This window comes from Helicoverpa zea, chromosome 31 (assembly GCF_022581195.2).
Source record: "Helicoverpa zea isolate HzStark_Cry1AcR chromosome 31, ilHelZeax1.1, whole genome shotgun sequence".
Classification (NCBI taxonomy): domain Eukaryota; kingdom Metazoa; phylum Arthropoda; class Insecta; order Lepidoptera; family Noctuidae; genus Helicoverpa; species Helicoverpa zea.
The window spans coordinates 4,092,696-4,120,638 of NC_061482.1; the positions used below are offsets into that span (position 1 = coordinate 4,092,696).

Genomic DNA, 27,943 nt, shown 5'->3' on the forward strand with positions numbered 1-27,943 from the left:
CTTTTTTTTCAAAGAGGAAGGTGCACCTTTTGCTTTATAAATACTTTGAGCAGCATTTTATTTACGAAATAAGTTAGTGGTCGTATCTTTGCTCGAACTTTTTAAGCATTTTTTGCGGGAATTTTAAGCTTTTCCATGCTGAATATTAAAATATTCAGAAAAGGACTTTGACGTACTTATAGTTTTTTAAGTCTTCCGTATTGAGTTTCCAGGCTTCCTCTTTGCTACTTATGAAATTAATTTTACTTGAAAACTTTCTTATAGTGTTACAGTACAAGTTGCAAGAGTAAGATCCAAAGAAACAAGTTATATTCTGCGTAGGCGAGACCGCGGGGTGACACGCTAGCGCTGCCGACATCAACAGAACTGCATCGCGATTGCTATCTTCTACAAACATGTTTTTACGTGGCAGCCTTTTGATTTACCCAACAACTTTTCCACTCAGCGTTAACGCAAATTCGCTCGGAGATTTACGCGCATTTCATAAAAGGAAACGTTCCACATTCTGATAGTTAGGTGTAGGTAATACCTAGGAGTAATAAGCGCCGGTGGCAAGCGTTACATGGCACACCATACGACGCCATTCAATAGGCATGCCACTACATACCTATATGCACAAATACATCTCGCATGCATCAACCTGGTGTATTAATCATGCAAGGGCTGCGAACACGTATTTACGCTAGGCATGTGTATTTGAACTGCAATTACTTGAAACACTCAATGTGGATTAACGATCGAATACCTGCATAGCTGATAGTGTTAAATGTCTTACTATAGGTATCTACTCCTACTCCATGCATAACGTACTTATGTAGTACATATATTCATGTTTGCTTGCATACAATACCATTCATAAACATGAAATCAATGATATAAAATGACGTCAAAACTAAGAGTTGGAAAATGTCCTTTCAGTATTGAAACTATTTGGCAAAAAATGCCTCCGTACAATAGTAATAATAGAACCGTTTTCGACTTATATTATTACAGCTTTTAATCACAAGAATAGAAAACTTACGACTCATATTTGGGCTTCAATGCATCCTGTAACTACATTACGTCTTTATACAACTTCAATATAATAATCCCTACTTAGATCCGTGCGTATCACAGATAATATAGCATTTGTAGTCAGATTAATGGCGCGTATTCATCTCTCTATGACAGTACGGTCCTCACGCTTAGAGCACCAATTAGTATAGACAAAGGACTAATACCAGGTCTAGGAATACTAGCGAACCATAACCCTCTATTAGTCAATAACAGTATGAACACTGCCAATAAAGGATTATTGTCACAAAGGGATTCAGAGAGCGGATGTTAGTTAAATTACGGCGAAACACTAATTTAATTGACATAACAGGCCCCGTACCTGGCATAAATTGTCAGTGAAGCGGAATTTTGCGTGAATATTAACGACACCATTTTAAAAAATCCCATCAATTTTACGTGAACGTTATTTTCTCTGATAGTTGAAAAGAATCTTGTTGGGATTCACTCTTACTTAGAGATACTTTTATGAGCGTGCTTAAAAAAGTGACTTATCATCATAGTGAAATCGGTCGTCACTATTTATACAGTTATCATTTCCAATAAAAACTTGAGAGCATTCAATGACGTAGAAATCATCAGTATTAAAATGAAAAAATATTCGGCTCAAGTATATATTCATTTTTTTATCGATATTGAAAACATCAACGTCAGTTAATATTTGCAGAATGTTGAAATTTCTTCATGTTGCAATTTTATACGTAAACCTTCTTAGCTTCTGACCCTCATATAACTTTCTAAGGTCTAGCAGTCGAAGTTTTATTTGCAAGAGCAGACCCCACTCACATTATGGCCCTGTATTGTTAAATATTTTTAATTATGGTTTTTCCTCACGAAGCCTAACACGACAAAACTTTGAGTCACCTTGATTTTCAATGCAATATTTTCAAAAGTTTATTTTAAAATTGTTCGAGGGAAACCCGCAATGTGACCACGTTTATTATTCACGTGGCAATGGCGAGGCGGAGGGTGGCTGGCGAAGGCAAGGCGGGATGAGGCGCGAGGAGGTGGCGGCCAAGACCTTCAACTAGCGGTGCTATTGACCTGCAAATGGATTTTGTAACGTCATGTGAACGTAATCGAGTGTTAACGAGTGCCTATATACGTTTTCGGTGTGCGCTCACGCCTATGCACAATACCGTGCCAGCCGCATCGGGCCTCACACCTCGGTACATTCTAGCCGCGTGCAAACCCCAACTCGGGGTATCTGCGTATATTGTTCTAAATTGCTCTATCCTGGTCAGCTGGCTGTTAAGTGAATTCACATCCTGCATCACCGAGCAAATCTTGTCAATTGAATGTTATATAACAATCGCTGAAGAGAATAGAGGTCGAACAAATGCTTCCATTTTTGTGCGTTTTGCCGGGTGTAGTGTGTTGGAGTAGTACCTACTCCAGTAACAACTTTTCCTCTCAGCAGAGTTTGCGAGTGGCGACAACACAATGTAAGGCAACACAATGGTGCAAATTTGGTGGCATCGTTCCTTCCGGCAATGCGCACAAGGTCTGGGTTGATCGGGTCGACGTCCTGCGCCCCGCACCCCGCGCCCCGCCAGCTGTCTCCGCCCGGTTATATTTAGACCGGATGGCGGAGTTCTCACTGAAACAGATTCTCCCCTCTGTTTGCACAACGCACCAAATTGTGTGGCGGACTGACTCCTTTATTGCAAGACAATATGCACGGCTCCGGGTCACCTGTCAGTTTCAGTACTTTGCCTTCAATTGTATCAGATTGGCAATTTCATCGAGGCGAATAGGCTTTACCTCTAAAACGGAAATTGACAATTACTCTCATGGCTTTATGACAAGCACATAACACAATGCGTCACATTAAGGTACTCGTACTATAATCGTGATCGTAATCTTTACTACTATAGTTAATCGTATGGGCGATCGGTCCCAAAAAGGGCAATGTACAGTTAGGTGACTAATGCAGTGAGATGCAAACGACTGTACAGCTCGCACAGTTAAGCACACACCGCCGCCTGACATATCGATGCGATTCTCACCACTAACTAATGCCGGTATTATAGAAAGTAAATATGTCTCGACAGTAATGACTATGTTAATTTCACCACTCACGCACGTTAGTCCGCCTAAACGATACTTGAACAAAAAAACAGAACCGTACTCAAACATTACCACGGACATGACGAAATTGTGAAATATTGAAAATACCATCATTGTTTGTCGAGAATCTTAGATAATATTATGTGCATATTATATTTATCCACCTTGGCTAATCGTCAATATAAATAGCCTCCAAGTATTTCCAGTAAGTACTCGCTGTCAAGGAAAATATATTTATTCATAGCTTTATGGTCTGTTGACATCATTTTCTTTGTTATGTTGACAAGAATTCACTTTATTGCGAGACTTTTAATATTATACGTCCTACATTCTAGATAACCGGTTATTTCTTTAATTAAAACGAATTTATTATTTATTCACCTATGATATAAATTGATATGAATGAACCAATCATTAAACAAAAACACAAAATCAAGTCCAAAACGAATAACGATTCTAGTGCTTCAAATTGGCAAAAAAAATTAAAGTAGAGTTCGTCAAAGATAAAAACTAACAGCCCAAAATCGAAACCCGACAGTGCTATATAAAACGTAAAAAGAGTAACATGTCATCCGTACCCATAGCCGTAAAATTTGTTCTCGCTCAAAGTTAAATGGAGCCATGACAGGCATCCCTTTGAGCTTTTAGAATCCGGTCGGTCCCTAGCGTGCACAATTTGTACCCCCTAATAGGTTTGTACCCATTGCTGATGCACACAACACTACATGTTCGTGTCCTAATTGGACTTTCAAATAGCATGTGTGATTAAATGGACTTTCTCGCGCTTATTTGTAAATCCGAAGCTACCGTTACTCGAGAACACGTGGATTGTGGAAGTCTGGCTCCTGAATGTGCAATCTGTATTTGCCTACATTTTAATTCGCCTTTTGGATCAAGTCGGGCGACATACTGTTACCGGTGTTAACGCACCTGCCTCGTTTATTATAATAAAATGTTTAACTTACTGAATAATTATAATTAAACGCTCCGACTTTTCTCAGGTCTGAAATGAGTTAAATTGCATTGCAAATGGAAAAGAGAGAGTTTATTTGTTGTTTTTTTTTGTGAGGTTGGTTGGAGCGTCTGCAAATTACAAACGTTCCCGACGATGGCATGAAAAGAGTTTATATTTTTATGAAATGTAAGGTAAGGTAAAAGGATTAATTGCAAAATTGGCAGCGCTCTGGTTATTTTGATATATCTTTCTATTCAGGAGGATTTAATTTTAATAGTTGTAATAATTTAGCGCAGTAATGAAATGTATTACAGTTATTCCAGCCTTCCAACTTATTTTTTGAATAGGTATACAAATTAGGTACTTAACAGAAGTCTTTCAATATCAACTCACCCGCTAGAATTTGATGTTTATCGAAGCTGCATTTTATATAAAGGCATCTGAAACAAACAAAAGCATTGTTAGTACCAAAAAACCACAAAAATGACGAACCTAACATCGAAAATAAATAAAAAATATGTTTCCATTCGTTGATGAAATTACTGGCGGCATTTCGTTTGCGCTTTTACCATCCATTCGTAAATAAAACAGATAGATACAAACCAAACAAAAATAATAAATCCGTGAAACTGCGAACACGGAGTGCCCGGTGACTCGGTGTCGCTCAAAACATATCAAAGAGCTTTCAACGGGATAAAAAAAAAGCAAAACTTAAATTCCCGTGATAGTGTTAGGCGAAGGTAAAACAGTTGACATGGGAGAACACAAACCCTAAGAAAATACCTTTGAAGTAGATGTAGTGAAGACTAGTGCAAAACATAGTATCAGAATAAACAGAAAACAATATGATAATAAATGGTATTCTGGCAGTAATGTGAATTTATTTATCAAGATGTTTATTCTGAAGGTCGAAAACCAGTGCAGGATCCGTTTGCGGACAATGATAACCGTCTAGCTGGCTTGAAACATCTGCATGTATTAGTTTTATCCTTTGTAATGAGGTCTCGTTTATCAGAGCCGGTTCACAATTTAGATCCGAGGTCGTTTCGTTAAACGGAAATGCCTTGCCTACACAGCCTGCGCCCGCGAATATGTAGATATTGCACATAAATCCACTGCCTACTACGATTGCCTACTAGTATTCAATGTTTATACATGATTTATTAATAACATTTTGACATACCATAGAAGAAAACTTGATACCTTTTAGTAGGAAAATCCCTGTATGAGTAGGTATGAGCTAGTACCTGTATGCTATTAATTCTGTGGTGAGAGATATTTCGCGTCTTCTCAGTTTCTGATTTCTTCAGTCAATTCGTCTTAATGTCTACAGTTAATTTCAACATGAAACTTAAAGATACAGAAACATTAATCAATAGTTTCGGCACTAAAATTAGGCTCACGTAGTTTTGCAAACTGTTTCAGATTGATTCAGGATTTGTCATGGTCATGTTATAATTTGAGAATCTAAGCTAAGCTACTCCGGATCCCGGTTTGGTATTACCTATGATAAATTATAAACGTAAAAACGAGCAGTAGGTAGAAGTTTCAATACCTGTAAATAACGATAAGGCCAACTTTCACTACTTTAATTTTTATCAGATAAGACGCGAGGAGGAAATTGATTTAATATAGACACGTAGCGTAAGAAAGTATTAAAAAGCTCTTCATATTTGGAAAGTTTTCATAAGTCAAAGGACTTCCAAAGAGTGAGTGCGCCCACATTAAAAGTTACTTGTGTAATGTCGAGGATTCGTGAATGTGGGTAGTCAGAGATATCAGACAATAGAACCGAGGACACTTGTATAGAACCCACGAGGCACCCAACACAAACTGGTTACATTTAAATGATAGGTATGGCACTTGACCTACTTGATAGTTCAGACTAAAAAGTTCAAAAAACGTGAGGATTTTGTCAATAGCTCTCAAAACAACAATTTGTTTATTCTTCTTTGAGTTGATGGCTTTCATTTTGGAGGCCCAATATTTCGCCACGCACACAGCATTCACTGTAGGGCGCGGCTAAATCGTCATGCTGGGGAGAGCTTCAGTCGGCCTCTACACCTTTGTATAACTTCCTAGCGCTACTATTAATCGAAATCGAAGGTAGTCAATCACGAGTGGCATTACGTGCTCTACTGAATTATTCTGCATTGAACTGGAGTGTCCGGCGCTGGCAGTCGCATCCAATCCCGTCCATTGCTAATTTGCAACTTCGATATTAAGCTGGGCATCGACTAGGTAATTAGATCGTACGTACACTGGAACTGTGTTAGTGACAGGTAATAAGGTTACGTATTGGGCCGAGGATAACGGACTTCCGAGGTTTGAGGTTAACAATGCTAGTTTGATTTTTATTTAAATGGAAAGATATTGCACATAGATAGATAGATAGATACTCAACACAACATGATTTTGAATAAAGTTACTTAGGCCCGGTTGGTCGTACGTTACGGTATAGTTAAAGTTAAATTTTAACCATTGTCGATTTTGACCACGATTAAAAATAATACGTCGGCTGTATTCTAAATCTGTTGTCCAAAAATATTTTAATAAATGTCAATAAAAAAACGTACAGATCTAAAATAAAGCAAAGCAAAGTCGATTCCGATTTAGAAATAACACAATTAGTTTTCGTTGGTCCATTTTTGCTTCTGAAGATTTTTTCTTTTCGCAAAAACTGTCAACTCTTAGAAATCGGGGCGGCATATCGACGTGGGCAGTCAATCTGATAGCGGATAGGCCTATCGGATATTGACACCTCTCCACGTAGGAGTAACTTGCAACACAGTTATAAGATAGTTAAGGCACTATGTTTTATTAACTTCGTAATCGGGAAATGCGTAGGCTATCTACATATTTCCGCCCACCCTTTACGAAACTAGCTGGCAGTTTTTGAAACAGGTCTTCCGTAAAGAATAGTTTTGAAGTTTAAATTCTTTTTCATCTGCCTAGCTTTTAACCCTTTAATACCCAACTATGTTGGGACCGGGTTCAAGACTAACCAGATGCATCTGAGCAGCAGTGTTTTACAAGGAGCGACTGCCTATTTGACCTCAATCCTGTTACCTGGGCAACCCCATACTCTTTGGTGAGACTGGTTATCTGACTTTCTGGCTTCTGACCAACCGTAATGACTGCTAAAGATGATCAAAAGTTGAATTCATTATTCATTGCGGAAGATTGTTTGTGTTTAGTAATGAATTCTCAGTAGTGATAAGAACATTATCTTTGGAGTTAGAATAAAGAGACATAATTATAGTTACACAGTGTTGTGAAATTTATTACATAATACTTAAATACTTATTAGGAAATTACGTCCGTTTAGTTTTTGTAATACTTGGGAAGAGAGGTCAGGATGACCGAAATAACATAAACCGGAAATTATTATGATTAATACTCAAAAGTTATATCATAATTAATTTTCGTATTCAGTTTATAATATTACAGAACAATCAAACTACAATTAGAAGTTTCTGTTTATGAAAATTTTGTACTATATTATGAGATTTTTGAGGAAAATACACGAGTTTTGCATTTCAAAACATTGCATTTGCAACAAAAAACGTGTCCTCTCCAAACTAGGTCAAGTTAACTAAGGACGAGCATATAATACATCTTTCAAGTAAAAAAAAAACTACTTATAAGGAAAAAAATACAAAAACATATTCCTTCATGCGATTTTTGTACCTAACATTTGAGTTTTCTGATAACTTTACTCAATATTGAAGTGAACATAAGGTAAGGAACGTAATAATGTAAGTAGTTATGTTAGTTTTGCACTTCGCACGCAATACTAATAATAATATGGCCGCAAAATAAACGAGCGATGTAAATTCTGATCACACCTTTATTTGCATTATGATAGTCGGCACGGCTCAGATACAGTAACAGATAACTTGTGGTTTAGGGTTCTGTGCGCATTTTGTAAGAACCTTCCGTAAATAATATTTTTTAATGAAGTCATCATCATCATCATCATCATCATCTCAGCCATAGGACGTCCACTGCTGAACATAGGCCTCCCCCTTAGATCTCCACAGATACCTGTTGGTGGCGACCTGCATCCAGCGTCTTAATTGAGTTTTAATAAAATATGTGTAAGTAATTATTGAATATAGCATGGTACCTGATATACTATTTGTTCGAAAAAAAGATTACCTATACATGGACATAGAATTAGCATTGCTATACAACAATGCAGCCAGTCTTCTGCGCACGTTTCCGGAGGACTGTGATGTGGAGGAATACTTCCTACGTTTACATTTATTAACCCCTTGTATTGTATTGATCCACGCGAGACACAATTGATTTTCTATTGTTTTCTAATTAGCGGCATACGAGAGGTTAAGCAGCTCATCAAGAATTTTGATTTCCAAGTCTAACCTCAAACAGGTAGATACTGCTATTTACTAGTTACCTTGTTCCATACGAGCATCCATAAAACTCAATTTAAAACTGCCCACTTTTTATAGCCACAAATATTGTGTGGAATCTGTTTACGTATGTAGAACTTTGCTTACCGTACTGTTTCTCAGAAAGTGTAACCACTAGTGCAACCTTCGAGATCACACGACCGACCTATACACGGGCCTGACAACCCAGCAACCTCCCAACAACTTACGAACTTCTAATAATAGTGATTGTTCAAAGAAATATTATAGCGTTTACTCTATTTATGTTGATAGCATTGAGTGTAAATAAGATGACGTCAGTCCCGATCATTGTTTTCAAGACTAGCTCTGAGCAACGTGATGTTTTGGTTCTTACCTGTTTCATCTCGATGTTTTGAAATACTATGACCAGCGGAACGCCAATATATTTGTCATCAAGTCTATCTGGATTGGTGTGTAACATAACTGAGTACCATGTGTCTGCGTGAATCAATATCAACAAGCTCTTGCCGGTTTCAATAGGGCTTACGAACTATTGAAAAGAGAAATAATTAAAACAGAAATGGACTGCTCTGTTTTATTGTTTTTGTTCATTTAATTATTTCTGTTTTTTCTATAGCTCTCCAGGACTGAGTTAACCGACCGAATTTCTATGTGAGTACTAAATATGGTCAATGTCCTGTTAATGTGTTGATTCATATTATTTGAAACTTCAAGTAAGATGCAAATCTCTTCGTCACTTACATTTAAACACAAGAAAAGAAACAGTGTACCTAAGAACTTAATGGGTTATAATACGCTACGAATTTAAATTGTATGTTTAATCATCATAACCTCACGTGAGGTGGAAACTAGAGAGAGAAAAATATATTATTTTCATTGTAACATCCCTTGAAAAGTCATATAAAGAACTACCATTATACGTAAACTGAAACAATGCAATAGTTCGTGCGGCATATATTTATGCACGTAGGTACTTGTACTCATTAAGTGACAAATGTACCGTAACTGGCAGCGCATACGCTGCCCAATGAAAATTGAAATGAGGCGTAGAGCGCGCCGCGCGGTGCCTGTCATTCCCGAGTGATGTACTCAACAACACGTTAAAATTTACCAAATTACTCGTAATTTTAGTGTGAATAATTGAGACAATTCTTGCAGCCTGACACTAGAAAAAACCTTGAACATGTTTCCTAACTTCTTTGTATCAAAATTGCTGTTGTATCTTTATACTAAAAGAAGTAAATCTCGTTGCGACTCTGAAATGTAGTTTCTGCCTTTTGGACAATTACCGGGTCCCGGCGCCGACGCGAGCAGAGAAACCGAGTACGTAATTAAAGTAGTTGTACACGATTATTTCGAGTGTGTCGTCCTTGTAACGAATACTAGCTCGATGAATCAATTGAGAGCTCGCGATTATCACCATTCAGTAAAAGTGTTGTCGCTTGTAATTCAAGCGCCACCGTATAAAATGGAAAATTACTCGCTCACTTCAAACCTGTTAAGTTTCATAAATATACTTAATAGTTATGCAATAGTTCAAAAGTTAAATAGAATGGGAAGTATGAAATCGATTAGCATAAACGTGTATTTCCGACTTCCCGATAAGCTGGTACATTCGATAACATATGTGATAATATTATAGACGAGTGTAATATACGCGAGTCTAGGCACGTGTTGTTGGACCCCGAAACCACCGGAAGGATGTCCCGGGAGTGTGCGCGTGAGTTGAATCCGAAGCTTTGTATGAACAGTTTGTCACGACGCTTATGTGGGTAAGTATTAACCAGTAATATGTTCTTCCAGTGTCAAGTAACTGGATTCGATGACGATATCAACAGGATAGAGTGGAATAAAATTATAGTTGCCAAATGGAAATTAAGAATTTCTGTCTGTAAGTATCGATGCAATTTCCAAACAGTTTAAAAACGTTCGTCGTTACTGGTAATCGGAAAACAGATGTCTGCTACCTGTAATAATTGTGGGCCATGTAACTCCGGTAACTGGGTTGAGAAGGTCATATAGATAGTCGCTCCATCTAAGACAGTCCGTCTTAAGTACTGGCTGAGTACCAATATCCGGATCAAATAGGAGTTGAGAAAACTCCAAGCAGGTTAAAATCTCTAACAGCGTTGTAAGGTCCAATTTCTTGCTTATTTTTAAACGACTTTAGATTCCAAGTAACATGAAATGAAGACTGCAGTTTATTTCAATCACAGCGTGTAATTATATGGTCGATGAATCTATGGACTGCAATCCATATTTTTAAAATGCGTAGGTCTTTTACGGTCCAAACTGGTGGACAATCACCAATCAGATTGGACAATAGTGTGAATCGGCTGTGATTTTAAATGCAAAAATGCTGACGTGATGACCCTTTTGTTTAAAAATATATAAAAATGGAGGATTAACACGTTTGAGCCGATTTGCAAATATTATAACAACATTGTAGTTTTTGCGATTCACTAGTATAATTATTTAGTGCTACAAGACAAGGGGCTTTTTCTATCAAAGTCATCTACTTAAACGGGCTGGGTTCAACGACTATGTCTAGACTAATAGTCTTCGTGCTAGCTTCACATGATAAAGCTAAATGGGGCGCCCCAAATCGCAAGACTTCTGTCTTTCAACGTGGTTCAATTTGTCAGATCTGACCTTAGATACTGAACCGGAATATTGTCTATGTATAACTAACTGTTATAGTAGTACTCGTTTTTTTTACTGTAAGTGTTTAACTTCTCAGTAAATGTTAGATGGTATACTGCTGACCTAATACTTCAAATATAGTCACAATATCTTTTGAGTCGAGTTGAGATACATCCATACCTTATGCAGATGTAGTTTGGAAAGTATCAAACATAATACATCGGCTGGCCGGAGTATTATTGTTATGATAATACTGGCGATTTCATCTGACGCGCCATAAGTTGGCCGAGCCACACTGAAAGAGAATCGAGGCCGTGCGAATTGAAGATGATTTTAATATTTGGAGGTGTCATGTTGGGAATGCAGTGTAGGTAGGCATGTTAGTAGTGGCGGTGTGGCGTAGATAAATTATTTTATTAGATGCGGCCACACGCAGGCGGTTCGGCGAACCCACTCAACGAGCATAGCCGTCGCCGTCTCACGAGCACAAACCACCAACATGACGTCTTATATGTTAGTAGCTACAGTGTCATTTAATCCACGGATTATTATGAAAGAAAATTCAGTACAAAGGGTTTTTGTGCTGTTTTCACCAAGAGAGAAACTTGAAAAAAGTCGGGTCTTCCCAAAAAGGAGCTTCGGATTTGTAACATCTATATAATGATGTAACGACATCCCAGCGATATCTCGGCATTCAGGAAGATTGAGAAATATGTTCTAACTCAATCTCACAAATAAGAATCAAAACGCATAGCAGTAATTATAATAGTGTCGAAATATTATTCTACCATAAACAACACGGGGAGAATTTTCTGTTTCCTCCAAAATTTGTTGTTGTGGCTTCTTTCCAAAACTCTTTTTCTCTTGTTATTTATTATCTGAGCTACTTCGAATAAATTTCTATGCTGACACAGTCCCAATCAATGTGGCACATGGCACTATAGATATAAGCGTGGAGACCCAACACGATCGCTGCGAGATCGTGATAAAGCATGCCTGCATGGAACATAGATACATTCTATCTTGTGCACATGCAGATGGCCAGTGACGTGACTAAATTAGGAAAGTCACAATACTTCCATCTTATATGATCGTTGATAATAGCTAGGAGTTTGTATGTCTTTGTTGGCTTTACCAAAAATATATAATCATCATTACTTTGATTATAATTTATGCCAAACATATAACTTAAGGAAGAGAAAGCTTTTTCTTCATTAAGCCTGAAAGAGAAGACAGCATAGGAGAGTAGGTACCATTTTGGTATAAAAATGTCAAAATTTTCAATAGTACAAACATAATTCAATATTAAAGGTTCATATTATATCGTCAGGGTTTTGTTTTCAAAGTGCAGTAAGGCGATTATCACACTGCCCCGCATGATGCAGCGTAGTGCGTGGATGCGTTTTTTTCCGTTGCTTGTAAATATCTCCGTTTGTATGGAAAACACGCGTAGTCCAACACACTGAAAATGCATCCACGCGCGTTCATGCGGATCACGCACATACATGCGGAGAAACACGCACCCCCGCGCGTAGGTGCGGGGCGAGACGCAAGGTATGGCACACTGAATCCCGCATTGTCGCGCGTGATTTTGAATGGGCGTGACGTGTATATTTGAAAATGGAAGCCGCCGTGCGTGAATCTACTAAACGCACCTACGCGCGTGAGTGCGCGAAAAACCCGCACGATGATGCAGATCTGCACTCCCGCAGGAATGCGCGTATGTGCGTCGACACGCAAGATGCAGCGTGATGCGGGGCAGTGTGAAGATCACCTAAAGCAAAGTCACAGTGACGGGGTAGTTTCTATCTAGCAGAACTTTCAAATTCCGAAACCTTGACAGTAAAAAACAAGCTTGCCAAAAAACTAGATCAACAAAACATTGTATAGTAAGTTCAACTCAGTCGTGCGCGCGGCCTTATGTGTGGGTAACCCTTGTACATATACAGTGACTTTGTGTGCGTGACAAGAGGTACAGTCGGGTACAAATACAGTTATCTAGGGGTTGCATACGGGTGTTTAAAGAAAAACAGTTATTACGTAATTTAATGTTTATTTATTTATAATGATTCTAAATCGCTACTTAAAAAATCAAATGATGAATTTTCGGATTTGCTACTCTCCAAGGTGAATTATAAATTCTGACTCCATGTCAAAATGTCTATAGCATTCTTCTTTTTTCTTACATGTCGACAAGTATTACCCAACATCCCTTCATCAATTTGACTTATACGTTCATTTATGAGTTTCATTATTTCCGTCTTATTTTGGTCGACATTATGCGAAGCAATATAATTTTTTTTAATTCCCCACACATTTTGTTTACATTATTATATTTATTGTCTGCGTACCCCGAGCTAGAAAATATGTAAGGAGAATTTAAATCATCTTAGATATTTCACCTCATTTATTTCTTAGATACTGTCAATATAAATTTGAAAAGACGAAAATAATGAAAAACTATATTTAATAATAAAAAGCTTTGAATGTTGTTTCTCCTTAATAATTTCTCCGTGAATAACTAGTATTTTCGTAAGCGACTGTACCCATAACAAAAAGCGATAAGAACACGTCATCCTCGGACGACGTCACTGTCACACGAATGAAAGTTGTATATTTACAAGCCGACGCACACATAGGGCCGCGCGCAAATCTGAGTTGAACTATCTATAATAAAGTTACAATAACCTTTTTACGGACGTTTTATCAGCAAACCAATTTCGTTTTCAATCCAATTAAATTAAAAAAATGGTATACTTAAAATCAAAAGTGTTACGGATCTTTCATTGACTACTTCTTATTGTTGTAAAATAGTTGTAATTGAAAAATACGATATTATGTAAAGGGAAAAATTTTTATTGAGTGAAATTTTGACAAGTCAAGTGACATATATAAAAATATTTGAAATATAAAAAATAAATACTGTAACAGCCAGTACGATTAGATATAAGAACTCCTTCAACATCCTCCCTTTAATCGTGCATGACTGTACAAACAAGTAAACTTATAAATGTCCTCGACTGTACTTACAATAAACATACTTAAATTTACCTGACTGTACTTTTCACAAAGTAAATTATAAAAACAACACGAGAGTACCTAGTCAAAACTTAAAAACAAAACAATCAATTCTTACTTAAATAAAATAAAAACAACTTAAGATATCATTAAGCCTATATCTGACACGCAACGCTGATGTTTGCAACGACTCAACCCTTTGGTTAAAATATCCGCTAACATCCTGTCAGTTGGCAAATATGATAGTTTTATTTTATTATTTTCGACCAATTCTCGAATAAAATGATATCGGACATCAATATGTTTGGTCCGATTATGGTGGACCGGGTTCTGCGCCAACTTCTGAGCACTTTGGTTATCGTTACAAAGTGTAACTACAAAAGACTCACCAGTTATTTCTCCAATAAGGCGTTGTAAAAACACAGCTTCCTTAGCAGCACTAGTTAATGCCATGTACTCGGCTTCAGTCGATGACAATGCTACTGTAGGCTGCTTTTTGCATTCCCACGACACTGGCGCATTAGCTAATTTAAAAACGTAACCTGTGTACGACCTTCTGTCACTGCCGTTGGCCCAGTCAGCGTCGACAAAACCGCATAAGGGTTCACCAGTTCTTTTAAAAGTTAGTCCATAATCCAACGTACCTTTCAGATACTGCAAGACACGCTTAGCCGCAGTCCAGTGTGCCTGCATAGGATTCTGATTAAATTGACTAAGAAAACTAACAGCAAACAAAATATCAGGCCTAGTATTGATAGCTAAAAACATAAGACAACCAATTAAGTTTTGGTAGGGAACATTGCCAGCCGATTCAGTTTGAGAACGCAGGTCAATGCTTACATCCATAGGAGTGGTTACAGTCTTGCACTCCGACATATTAAAACGACTCAAAGTCTCTAAAATATACCGTTTTTGGTCTACCTTCACATCGTTAGTTCCGTTTTCCCTAGCGATATGCAAACCAAGGCAATAGCTGAGTTCACCTAAATCCTTAACACCAAAATATTTTGTCAAACCGTTCTTTAAGTAAGATAGCTCAATCTCATTATCATAGATAAATATTAAGTCATCTACGTATACTGCTAGAATGGAAATATTTTCAGGACCTCTTTTCAAATAAATACAGGGCTCAGACTGTAATCTGTTATAGCCTAAGTCCAGAAGTACCTTATCAAGACGTTTATTCCAGGTTCTAGCTGCCTGTTTGAGACCATAAAGCGATTTGTTCAAATGACACACTTTTGTCTCTTCGCCTTCAACAATAAAACCTTCAGGTTGTACCATGAACACATTCTCTTCAAGTTTACCGTACAAAAAAGCAGTGTCTATGTCTAAATGATGCATTTTCAAATTCTGTTCAACTGCTAACGCAATTAAAACTCTCAGCGACGAATAACGAACAACCGGTGAAAAGGTTTCCTCATAGTCAATACCATAACTCTGATGAAAGCCTTTAGCTACCAAACGTGCCTTGTATCTACAAATGTTACCTTCGGAATCACGTTTTAACTTGAAGACCCATTTACACGGTATAACTTTCTGACCCTTGTTTTCTATTAAGGTCCAAGTACCGTTGGTCATCAAGGAGTTGTATTCGTCTTCCATAGCAGCTATCCATTTAGCTTTATCAGGTCTTGAAAGAGCATCAGAATAAGAATAAGGTTCGTCTGTTAACTCACCACTTAGCATCGTCGAACAACAGACAGTACAGCGATAATTTACAGGTTTTCTATCCCTCAAATTGTACCTCATACCAGTTTCCACAGGCACTACTTCTTCCTCAGCAGGAACTATAGAAGTTTCAGGAAGAGGAGAAATAGGTAGAGCTGGTGGTGTAGGTACAGCAGGAGCACTACTTGTACTTGCCACAGAATCATCATTCAAGGCTGACTCTATTGCTGAGCTGCCTTGGACCTGTAAAATATTGGTATCAGAAGAGAGAATAATGTCACGACCAGGTGACTCATTCTTTTTCGGAACCGTATCTGAAAAACAATTCTCCAAAAATACTACATCCCGTCCTTTAATGGATTTCCTAACATTAATAGGATCTCGAAATCTATACGATTTGTTGTCATCACAATACCCAACGAATATATACTGCTTTGCTTTCGGGTCTAGCTTATGGCGATCGCAAGCGGGTACATTTACGTATGCACGACAACCAAAAACACGTAAATGAGCAAGATCTGGCTTCCTGTTATACCATAGCTCATACGGAGTACGGTTTTCTAAAGCTCTGTGTGGACATCTATTTTTAAGATAAGTAGCTGTACGTACCGCCTCTTGCCAAAAAGTCTTGGGTAGGCCACTATCTTGCAGCATACACCTAGCTTTTTCAACTAAGGATCTATTTGTCCTCTCAGCAACCCCATTAGACTCAGGACAGTATGGAACAGTGGTCTGATGCCTAATTCCTTTTGAAGCAAGATAAGCTTCGAACTCAGCATTGACGTACTCACCGCCATTGTCAGTACGTAAGTTTCTTATTTTAAGAGAAGTTTCTCTCTCAACAAGAGCTTCAAACTCTAAAAACTTTTTCTTAACATCCGCTTTAGAGCGTATAAAATAAGAAAAAATCATTCTAGAAAAATCGTCTACAAAAATGAGTAAATATCTGTTCGATTCTAAAGAAAAAACATCAAAAGGACCACAAACGTCAGAATGTATAAGCTCCAACATTCTAGTACCTTTCTTATACTCAATAGTTTTGAAGGGTTTTCTACACTGTTTTCCTTCTATACAAGCTACACAAGGGTTTTTATCTAAAGAAGAATATTCAATACCTTTTGCTTGACCATGACGCAGGTGTTCCAACGCAGCGCGGCATAAATGTCCTAGCCTGCGATGCCACAAACTCGAAGAAGTATGTACATCGCCAACCATTGCGCTTACCGGGCAAATAGGTATATGATCGAGTCTGTACAACCCACCAACATTGCGTGTTGCGTGCCCTACTGGCTTGCCAACTACCTTTACGTTGTTATTGTTGTACATGTTACATCCTCTTTTATCAAAAACTACAGTAATGTCTTTGTCAACTGCCTTACTTACAGAAATTAAATTTGTGCTTAATTCTGGAACAAAAAGAACGTTTTTAATACTACTTAATTCTAAGTTATTTTTCTTTAACAACTGTACATCACCAATGCCTGTCGAAGAAACCTTCTTATTATTGGCCAAAGTTATTACTTTACTCTCAACATTAGAATTGAAGTTAGAAAGCCATTCCTTTTTGCATGACATATGTGTGGAGGCGCCACTGTCCACGTACCAATCCGACGAACTTATACTTCCTCCAGCACCAAAAGACATTAATGTCAATTCCTTGACATATCCTTGCTTTGACTTTTGTCCTTTTTCCTTTTGCGGACAATTCGGACTTTTATGTCCAGGCTCCTTACATCGGTAGCACACAATCTTCTTCGCTCTCGACAATTTAGAAGCAAAAACTAACTCCCTCGACTCACGTTTTGCGCTTTCATTAAGCAACTTCTGCTTCACGAGTTGTGACGTTATGTCCACGTAAGAGTTTTCTAGGGCCATCACAAGGGGATCATATTCTTCTGGCAATCCACCGAGTAATATCGCACCAATAGATAAATCGTCAATTTTACGACCTATATCTGCCAAGTCTTGGACAGTGCCAGTAACGGCATTTATATACTCCTCAATAGAAACAAACTGCTTCAACTCGTATCTATAAAGCTTTCGCTCTAGCGCAAGTCTCCTTCCCATGCCTTTATCTTCATACGCATTTGCTAAAGTGTCCCATACCTCTTTTGCGGTATTACAAGAACGGACATGTGTGATAGCACCGCCATGTAAAGTTAAACACATCTTCGTGAAAGCTTTTATCTCTTTAGCCTTCTTCACGCTGATCGACGTGTTGTCATCGGCACCGTATCCCTCTATGGTAGACCAAAGGTCTTCGTGCATTAAGTACATGCGCATCTTAAATTTCCATTCCGGATAGCCACTTTTCTCGCATAAACTTTTTACAGAAAGAATGGATGCCCCGGAACCCGAGGGAACTACATTTGTATCACCGTGCGACATTTTAACACATATGCGTTACAATTACAACATTGGTAGGGCTGGGCCCATAACCATTTGTTGTAAAATAGTTGTAATTGAAAAATACGATATTATGTAAAGGGAAAAATTTTTATTGAGTGAAATTTTGACAAGTCAAGTGACATATATAAAAATATTTGAAATATAAAAAATAAATACTGTAACAGCCAGTACGATTAGATATAAGAACTCCTTCAACACTTATAATGTTGGCATCTAGTACCAAAGAAATCCAATCATGGGTTGGATTTGATGAACATGTGTTTTATTAAACACCCTTTGTTATATTCTAGGTATCGCTACGCTTAAAAGGCACATTTAGCGTGGTCGTCGCGGGTTAACGTAAGCCGCCTGGGGTCTGAGTGCTCCGAGATGACGATCTACGCAGCTAGCGGGATAAACTGCCCTTATAGCTTGTACTTGTTGTTTAAGTTTCTGTCAAGTCAGAGTCCATTGGCGCCTGCGAGGCATCGGAGCGAGTCCTCCCACGCTGCTTGGTGCATTACCTAAACGACTGCACTGCCCACATAGTACGACACCCAACTTCTTCAACGTATCAAACATACACAAACGTTCCAATCTTGTTTTCTAACGGCCCAAGTTCACCGACGACGTAAACGTCCGTCTTTTCTTAAAACAACTGAAGACTTTGGAAATTGAACGTGAAAACCATAGGCAGTTGTTTTAAGAAAACTGTCGTTTATGTTGTTGGTGTACTTGGGCTATAGTTTCGCTGCGTAAATCAAAATTATATAATGTCTTGTCGTTGTAAACTATCATTATTTAAACACAGACATTAACGTATTGGCTGTTTGCAGTGTTCACTTGCATGAATGGGTTTATCGATTAAACGAAATTTCCTGCTGGTTGCCATGTGCAATCCGCAAGTCAAAACTATGAGCACCGACTTGCTAACTTCAAGTATTTAATATACCTACATAAATATGTTATGAATATACATGCACACAATTACGTCATAAATACTATTAGATCTGAGAACGTTTGTGTTTGTGAAATATACTTTAGTGCAAAATGCACAAATGAATCTTTGGTATTTTAAATACGGAAGCTAACACTTAAACCTTTGACCTAAATGAGATATAGCATGGAAATAAATACATTGACAATTAGAATAGGATAAGAGATTGTTTACCCACTGCCCTGTTTATTCCCTCGGGTAACGAGCGAAAACGGGAGAAACGGCTGGCAATTAGGTACCACTAACTATTTCCTAGAATAATCAGACAATAGTTATCAGCATTTTTAATTGGCGACAAACCATTAACGATAAACAATGGATTGTTATGTCACATGTTTATTCAGTAGCATTAATACGACTAATTTATTTCTATGAAATGATTCAGTCGTTACTAACTCTTACTTTTTCACAATCTATTGCTTCTTACACAACTGTCTAAAATAATATGTTGTCTGATTGTTTCTTAATTACGTATCGACATAATATGTAATTAAAGTGATTATGTATGTATGTCTATTATTTCCTGTGGAATATTATCTACATGTAACTATGTAAATAAACATTTGTTGCTAGCCGATTCTCGCGTTCTCACAAAATTGAATGAACTGTCCAGCAATTTTTCAGATTTTGACTCCTGAAACATCTGCCATCAAAGCACTTTGGGAAAAGTTACTTATCTAGGTACTCCTCTTTCATTTCCTTTTTTCTCCATATCCCTGAAAAAGGCTTATTATTTCAATTTAACAGTTTTTAGCTTGCTATCACTTTCATTAATCGATTTGTTTGTTGATTAAAGTTGCGAAATGACCATTTAGTAGGTACGTACCTATACCCCTTTCATTAGTGTAATACACCGACCGGTTCCATACAACACTCTTATCGATACGATCAAAATTCAATCGATACCTGCGATAAATTATTTACGGGCTTCATTTAAAATTTCAGTTCCGCTATCGAATGAGAATGAAATTTGCAAACGAGATACCTATACGAGATATGAGATGTCTCATTATGGAATTCAGCTCCGTGAAATTGAGTTCTAAAAGTGATGTTATTTGCACACTTTATTGTTTATCGATATTTTATTTTGCAAAGGCACCTATGATGTACCTACGGTCTGTTAATGCTTTAACAATTTTATAAGAACGACAAAAAATAACAAGTTCCTGTTCTACACTAAAACAACAAGGATACTAATGTATTGTTGATTGTCTTCGCAAAATACATTAAAACAATCGAAAGTCCATCTCAGAGCAATTGACACAACTATTGACATTTAATAAATATTGAACCCATGCAGCAGCCGATTGTTTTTATATTAAAAGTACTCTAAATAGAGAACAATAAAACATTCTCGTGAGAATAATGATTGTTTTTCATTAACTCTTAATTACTAGGTTTTTGCCGCGGTGCCACTTTCTTCCGCAGGGAATTATTTCGCATACTTATCCATTTTTTTTCTATTTAGTAAAAAATGTACCTTTCCTACAGTCTTTAAAATATTAACTCAACATTTTTTGTAATCATATTTAAGGAGGAAGATCGTAGGTGTCCCACAATTGTCTGCCAACCACTTCGCTCGTGGCCAGCCCTCATCTTTGCATCCAACATCCTTCTGCAGCATTTACAACTCAGGCCACAGGTCTCGAGGAAGTATGATCATTGAACATAATATGGTCTATATAATCTAAGTTGATCGAGTGACCCAGGTTAGAATCACCTAGTTTTAATGAGCAAGAGAAATTATCAAGAAGGGGAATTAGGGCTAGGTAGGAAAAATATTCTCAATGATTTCTTTATTTTTTTTGACATCAGAATGAATCCTCGATGACTTTTCCGTTATGAATATGCTACTGAACACGTTTGAATGTGAGAATTAAAACATTTCCCTAACAAACTAAGATTCTCTTTAATAGCTGAATGAAATAAAATGATTCATGAAAACTCTTTCACTTGTTAGCTCGTAAATGGTGGAAGCCAGCCCGTGTAATCCGCAAGCAGAAGCAATTAATAAGCTTATTCTTGAAAGTTGTTCAGAAATGAGAAGTGGTCGCGGCGCAGCTCCGGTAAGAGGGCTGATCAGTTTGGAGTACAAGGCAAAGCCGATTACAGGAAACTATTTGTTGCAGCTTAAGAAGAGTTATAATTATGGATTTGGTTTTATAACAATTGAAGTTTTTTTTAACAATTGAAGCAAATTTTTCGGTGCTTTTGATACGGTATCATTCTCGAGAAATGACCCCAACAGATGCGTAAGCAACTTTCGTATGCACGTTGCAAACATCACACATCATATATTAATTATAATAACTTGTAAAATCGTTATCTGGCGCATTGCTATCAATTCAATCCGTGTAGTAAACGTTGTGCCCCTTTCGGTAAATATAGGCACCAAATAGTGTTATCTTTCACTAGGAATATCTGGCCAGCCTCGTTCCACGGTCGACGCCCTTGGGCTACGCGGGACGCGAAACGGCGCGCATACATTCATTATTATAATTCATATTGATTGCTGAGAAAACTTGAAGGTAAGTGAAAATACTCAGAGACTAGAGTAAATAATCAGATAACCTTATAATCAGCACGTGCTATAATTGCAGCTAAGTGATCTGATAACTTGTGTTTTGCGAGAACGCAACAACTTTCTTGGGAATGCAATTATTATTCTATAAGGTAAACGTACCAATAGTCGTCGGATTTCGGAAATCACCGACTTTGAAGCGCCACTGTGTGTTAAATATTCAATAGAAAATGAAATTTTTTGCATGACGTGATAGAGTATTTATTCGTTATTCTAAGTAACTAATGTTTTTTAATCATTTTCATGGATTTATGTACTTATTAAGGCAAAAGTAAAAAAAGGGCGATTTGTACCAATAGTCGTCAGATTTGTACGGATACTCGTCAAATATTCCCAGTACTCGTCAACTTTTAATGCTAAAGTAAACTCTATGCTCTTGAACATAAAGTTCAAGTTATGTAATTTTTTTTTGTGGTTAAATTTGTTAAGCATACTTGTGCCTTTGAAACATTAGGTAGATAGATAGAAAACCAAATCCCTATTTAGATTAGCAGGTCATATTCTGTTAGAAGAGCAGGTAGGCAACAAAATAGATACATAGTAGCATTTTAATTTATATTTCTATCTATCAAACGCTTGGAATCACAAAATCAGTCTATAAAACATATTTCGTAATCAATCATATAACCATGCAGTCATGTGCATATGTATAGCACGAGTAAAATTATTACTATTCAAATATTTATATTGTAAAATTAAATAATTAGTTTTCACAAAAATAAAAGCCACATTCATTTATATAGCTTTCCGCGAAATAATTACTAACATTCATAAATATGTAAGTAAGGTTGTCATTCATCAAAACTTAGGAACTGCTTAGCACATGCTAAGTACGATTTGCAAAAATCTCTATAGACAGTTCAAAAAAATCTGTTTTAAAGGTATGAGACAAAATAATGATTACAACTAAGCGTTCAAACCCAATAATAATAATATCTAATAAATATATCGTGAAAGACGGGACGGTTGACATATGTCGGGCATGTCACCATCCGGGTGAGTCTATCAGACATATTATATCTGGTTGTTCTCGTTTGGCTAATGGTGAATATTTGCACAGACATAACCAAGTGGCCAAGATTATCCACCAGCAGCTTGCTCTGCAATACAACCTTGTAGACCTTGAGGTACCGTACTACAGGTATGCGCCCGACCCAGTTCTCGAAAAGGACCATATCACGTTGTACTGGGATCGATCTATCATCACTGACAGGACTATTGTAGCCAATAAGCCTGATATTGTGGTGATAGATCGATCAGCGCGCCGCGCGATGATAGTCGATGTCGCCGTTCCGCATGACGAGAACCTTGTGAAAGCTGAGAAAGAGAAACAAATAAAGTATCTCGACTTAGCGCACGAGGTTGTCGCCATGTGGAGTGTCGACACGGCTGTTGTTGTGCCGATTGTCGTTACGGCCAATGGTTTAATAGCCAAGAGCCTCGACGAACACCTCAGGAGGCTCTCGTTGGGCGGCTGGATCAAGGGACTGATTCAGAAGGCAGTACTCCTTGATACGGCACGTATTGTGAGGAGGTTTCTGTCTCTGGGACCCTAACCACCGGTACCTTGGACCCTGTGCCCGATATCGGTGGCAACCTATTTTTTATATTTTTAAATGTTTTTTATTTTTATATTTAATATTTAAAAATGTAAATTATATGCTTGAAAATAAATAAATACCTAAATATCTAATAAGCCCGCAGGGCATCTGAGGCGAATGACGGGGAGTAGCGACCCCGCGGGATTATACCGGGTGCTCCAGGGAGAGAATACTGTCCCCCACCTCCGGCCGGTCGGAGTGAAGCACGACGGGGGATAATCTCCCGCCTCTGGCTTGCCTTCATTGGCCGTCCAGAGTGGAGTCGCTAGAGCAGGGTTAGTAGCCTGACTCGGAGGGTAGGTGCCTCGTGGTAAGTGACGATTGGGCCGGTGATGCTGGACTCGCAGGGAGCGCGTCTTCTGCGTTTAAAGTCCGCCGAGGTATCCTCACCCTTCAACCGCTCATGTATTGCCCTCTTCTTGCTATTCAATGACTGATTCCCGGGGGCCCAGTAAGTGAGCTGGCGAGCCTCCACCTGCCTTTTGCTGTATTTTATACATTTTCATCGGCAGGTGACATAGTTCCTATAGTTTCCTATATCCTAATCCACTAACATCCCAATGCAATAGCCCAAGTAGTATTCCTCCATAGTTAGCAATAGTTTAGCACAGATCCGTGGATTGTCCTTGGGTTCATTTCTATAGTATAAGTATACAGGGATAATCGTCGGTTTTGTGTCACCATTTCATTAAAGTTGTCTCAAAAGGGCGTTTTAAATTTTCTTGCTGCATCTGATATCGTGGCCCCTTGATTTACAGCTTCTATGATTTTTAAAAGGCCCTCTTGCTTGTAGTTTCTTTCAGTCATGATCTCCTATTAAAATTACGATCATGCAATCACTAGGTACATACAATTTTAAGTAAAAAAATCTTACTTAAGATTACTCTTTACCCATCAATATCGAATACGACAAGCAAAAAGTGCATTCTTATAGAAAGCAGGGGATTTAGCCATTCAGAAAAATATTAATTAAATCGAATAACATGACTGTGTACGTGCATCTAGTACCAGCAGAGGAAAATTTTGCCCTAAGAAAAAGCTTAAAAGAATCGCAGTTTTATCAAGAATTGTAGTCTAAATCTTAAATATGTTTGTACTAGAGAGTTAACAATTTTGTAAAAGTCCCGATATTAGCTATTTATTCGCATTTTGTACTGTAAAACACAAAATATCCTCATTATGACGAGTTTAGGTGCAACTTTTGAGCATGTCCCAGTAGTCGTCATAAAAATTCTAAAATTGACGGGTTTTGGGTCAAATGGGAGTTTTAAAGTACCAATAGATGTCACATTAAAAAAATAGATCTTCTATGTTAAAAGTATTCCAAATTGCATATTACATCGATAGCAAATAAACTTAACTATCTAATTAAACAAAGAAACATACCACAGACCCCACTGGAGTTATGTAAATCAAAACACAAAACCACGTGCTGAGTTTCACTTTTGACAGCTGAACTTCACGAAAAAACTTTTTTGTTAGGGCACACACGTTTCGAATAACATATCTTAGACGCCATGACTGTTAAAACCCCGTATTGTCATTTCAATTGTGCAATATATTATCAACAATTTTTTGATATATAAAACGGCCCATTTTAAGTTCAGTAGAAATAATAAATAAAAGTTTTTAGATTAATTGACGACTATTGGGGCATGACGACTTCACCCGCGTTTACCTTAGTATGAATACAACTATATAAACTGTAAGAAAGTTTTCGGCGTAATACTGTTGCAAGCTCCAAGTAAAAATGATGGGAGTGCGAGTTTTTCATTTAGCGCCGAGTACCATTTGTTTGAAGCATCATCGTAAAAGGTCTAAACGAGTGAGTGACAAAGCGAGCGCGCTGCATTCTCGACGCATGGCGCACTGCGAGACGCGAGAGCGAGCCATACTCTATAAATAGTACCCTATAAAAATACAATATCTTCTGGGAACTTCCGCATAAAGCAGGGCCCTTACAATTTATCGATTTTTTTGCGTCCATCCGTCTTGACTGATAAAACTAGTTTGTTTCTGAATGCTGGACACGAGGGCGGTGCAACATCGATAAGCGATATTGATCCAAGCTGCTATGTATTTAAATCTTTTCGTAGGTATCACCTGAGCATTTAATATTAAAAAGACAATTAGAAAGAAGAAAATAAGAAAATTCGTATTACAATGTACGTATTGGTTCAATTTAATCCGTGTACGCTATTAAATTGAATCGCAAATCTATAATCAGCGGCATGGCGATCGGCCAATGTATCGTGAGTCACGGGCTGGTCGGGCTGCGAGGTTGCCGGCGGAAGCCCCTTCCGGTACCGTGCAGGCGTACATGCCTCACGGTGACGATAACACTACGCGCCGTATCGTTTCACAAACACCACAGAACCTCAGCCAGGGATGCCGTACCCTTGGCACGTGTGCCCTTGGTGGAACCCAGCAAAGTAATTTGGCACATCATTTTTTTTACTATACTATACAGTTATACCTGGTGGTGTAATAAGTGTATTATAGAGCATCTAAATTCACTAGCTACGTCATTAACTATTTGCCATTTATATTATTATTTAATGGACAAAAAAGTTAGTCAAAAGCCAGTTAGCCAAAAAATGTTCGCCATCCCTGAACTGCGCCTCTGCAATCCCATGTACGAAGGAAACTTGCCAACTGCAGGCTTTCCTCAATTTCTACGTCGTGTGGCACGGCCGGACTTGGCCATGCCAAACACTTAACACTTGACAGTTCCGTTCCTTATTCCGTTAGCTGCGGGGGAATTTATTTGTGGTAAACTGACATCTAGAATCGATACTAATAGGCTACTTACCAGCAGTTTTCTGGTAAAATTTCTTAGATTCGTCTTTTTAGCTGTTCGACCAAACGGGCGTCGGTCGGTCAAAGAGCTAGTTGGCTAGTTGTTCGATTGAAGTTAACCGGCGATGGATTAGAACAAATTAACTTCAAAGTTAAGTTAAGTAAAGTAATAAGGGTGCAAAGTTCTTCCCATAACCCTAATAAATCTCGAACGGTCCATCCGTTTTACTGTAAAGGCAGAGGCAAAACAAACAAACACACTTTTGCATTTGTAAAAGGAATGCCAAGGATATTAGCAACAACACATGGGTGCATGCATGGGTGGATGCACAATAAATGGGTGACAGTGTTATACAGATATAATATCTGCAAATATCAAAGTTACAAACGTTTGAAATAACTGTGCTGTATCTTGCCAAATAGTGACGATTTTTGTGTTAAAATCAGTGAACTAGTGCATAAACTAAACCAAAACTTTGATTATTAACACTGATGCATCATATCATAAACATATACTTTGAATTAAAAGTGCAAAAAAAGTGTAAACAAACTTTGTGCAAATTTTTCCATAAAACCGCTAAATTCAAAATACAAAATTTTTAACGGATTTTATTAGTATTTCAAAAATAAGAACAGTAATTTCGGCACAATATTTAAATTACGGCTGTTCAAGTGCGTTTGTATGCTACTGCAGGAGTCAGGTGGCGCGAGTTCGAAACCAACCTGCGACTGATGTTTTTTCTATTTTTAAATACAACTAAAGTCGAATAAAAAACAGTACACGTTCAAAAATGAACTTCCTCGATCATATCACATTCAGAAAACCAAATAAAACAAAAAAATCACGATCCATAGATTCGTCTTCGGAAGAAAGTAGTACAAATAGTTCACTAGTAGATGGCAGCACTAGTATGCCCAATATATCAGAAGATGAGAACACAACAACAATACAGGAGCTAAAACAACAAATAAACGCACTTACATCTAAACTACATAAAGCTCAAGAAGAAATAAATAAATTATCAATAGAAAATGGAGAACTTAAAAGTACTATACATGATTTGAGAAATAAAAATGATAGTAAAATAGAGAATACTACAACGAGTAACGCAAACGTTACTTTGTCATCTAATAATCGTTTACAAACTTCAACGCCACAGAAAATAGCAGAGAAAACATCAGAGAAGCAAAATAAGCAACCGATCAACAACAAAATGGAAATAGCAATAGAACCGTACGCTACTAACATAACACCTAAACTTAGAGAAGAAACGTATAAGACCAATGTAAATTGTAGCAAGAATAAAATATGCATTGTTAGCGCTAACAAAACAAATAAAGTGTTGACAATTGCAGAAGAGACTTTCCAAAATAGTCTTGTTTGTCACTACATCTCGCCTAACTGTGGACTACTGCATCTAATCAAGAACTTGTACCAAAAAGTTAAGGATTTTTCGCATAACGATTATTGTGTTGTCTTAATTGGAGAAGAAGATTTCCAAAGAACTGAAAACTATGTAGAAATTATAATAGAATTAAGAAATACATTGGAAAAAATACAGAATACGAATATTATACTCTGCCTTCCGACATACAAGCTAAGTAACTACTCTATGATGTTTAACTGGCGTGTCGAAACTTTCAATAATTTACTTTATTTAGATTTACTTACTTATAACTATGCAACGCTACTAGATTCTAATTTTGACTTACGCTGTGATTTTACCATGTTTTCTAAATATAATAACAAATTGAACGATGAAGGTATGA

General features: G+C 37.5%; 1 protein-coding gene across 1 annotated transcript in view; it reads right to left on the reverse strand.

Moving 5' to 3' along the window:
* LOC124644864 (amyloid beta A4 precursor protein-binding family B member 1-interacting protein) overlaps nt 1-27,943 on the reverse strand; it is a 65,147-nt gene that overhangs the window by 24,760 nt on the left and 12,444 nt on the right. Inside the window, exon 2 of the mRNA XM_047184492.1 lies at nt 4,472-4,518. The gene's annotated coding sequence lies outside the window, so the exon portion shown is untranslated. The remainder of the gene's footprint in view (nt 1-4,471; nt 4,519-27,943) is intronic.